Source organism: Hevea brasiliensis, chromosome 18, assembly GCF_030052815.1.
Source record: "Hevea brasiliensis isolate MT/VB/25A 57/8 chromosome 18, ASM3005281v1, whole genome shotgun sequence".
In the NCBI taxonomy this organism is placed as follows: Eukaryota; Viridiplantae; Streptophyta; class Magnoliopsida; order Malpighiales; family Euphorbiaceae; genus Hevea; species Hevea brasiliensis.
In genome coordinates this window covers 2,625,136-2,626,589 of record NC_079510.1, presented here as the reverse complement: position 1 = coordinate 2,626,589, position 1,454 = coordinate 2,625,136, and positions in this window count along the sequence as shown.

The following is a 1,454-nucleotide window of genomic DNA, read 5'->3' as shown; positions in this document are numbered from 1 at the left end:
AAGGGTTTGCTCTTATGGTTATTTTAAGGGGTTTGTTCTTCACCCAAAGAAGAAACATAGTGGAGTTAACTCTCAAGGAGGGCCTTGAGGAGAGGACGTAGGCTTGTGATAGTCAAACCTCTATAAATTCTTGTGTCTTTCTTCTTTTCTCTCTTCCTTGTGTTTTTTCTTAAAAATCCCTCGTAGCCTTCAAAATTTTAATTGGTACCCAATTCATTCCCCTCTTGGGTTGCTCAAGGGACAATAAGAGGTATCAAAGCAAGTCTCCATTCAAAACAGATGTAACCATCTTAGAGCAAAGATCAATGGCAACTCACAATGCAAAAGAAGGCCAATCAGTGGTAAGACCTTCTTTCTTTGATGGCAATGATTTTCTTTATTGGAAGAATATGATATATTACTTTCTCAAATCTGAAGGAGTAAACCTATGGGATGTTGTTAAGAATGGTCCATTCACCCCAACCAAAGTAGTAAAAGGTGTACATGTGGAAAAACCAAAGGGTGAATGGAGTGAGCAAGAAAAGAGAAGGGTAGCTCTTAATGACAAGGCAATCCGTGTTTTGTTTTATGCTCTTAGTAGAAGTGAGTACAATAAAGTGTGTATGAAGTTTATCACAAAGGAGATTGGGGATGCTTTGGTAATTACTTATGAGAGCATAAATCAAGTAAAGGAGAGCAAGATGGATTTCCTAATCTATCAATATGAGCTATCAAAGATGAAATTGGATGAGACAATTGGTCAAATGTATGATAGGTTTATGCAAATCATTGGTGAAATAAAATCCCTTGGGAAGACATTCACTAATGAAGAACTAGTAAAAAAGATTCTAAGGAGTCTTCCTAAGGAGTGGCTACCAAAGGTGACTTCTCTTAAGGATGCTAAGGATTTGAGCAAGGATCAACTTGATGAATTGTTGGGAAATCTCATGGATTATGAAATGACACTTAAAAGAGAGCAAGTGGAGGAACCAAGCAAAGCCAAGAAGAATATTGCTTTCAAAGTGTCTTGCGAAAACTCAAGTGATGAAGATGACTTTGATGAGGAAGAGTTGGCATTAGTAACAAGAAGAATAAGAAAGATGCTCTTCCAAACAAGAAGTTCATTCCAAAGAAGAATTTCAAGAAGTATAAGGGTGAAAGTTGCAATAAGGATCCCATCATATGCTATGAATGCAACAAGTTGATTCACATTAGAACAGAGTGTCCCAAGTTGAAAAAGCCTTCTAAGAAGTTCAAAAAAAAGGCACTCAAAGCAACATGGGATGAATCAAGTGACTCTGAAGATGAGGAGATTGGAGATGAAGTTATCAACATGTGCTTCATAGCAATGGAGGAAAGCTCAAATGAGGTAACTGTAAGTGATGATATTATTGAATTTTTTTATGATGAACTTGTAATGCTCTTAAATTCATGAATGATGACCTAGAGTTAAGTTATAAGAAAGACAAGCTTTT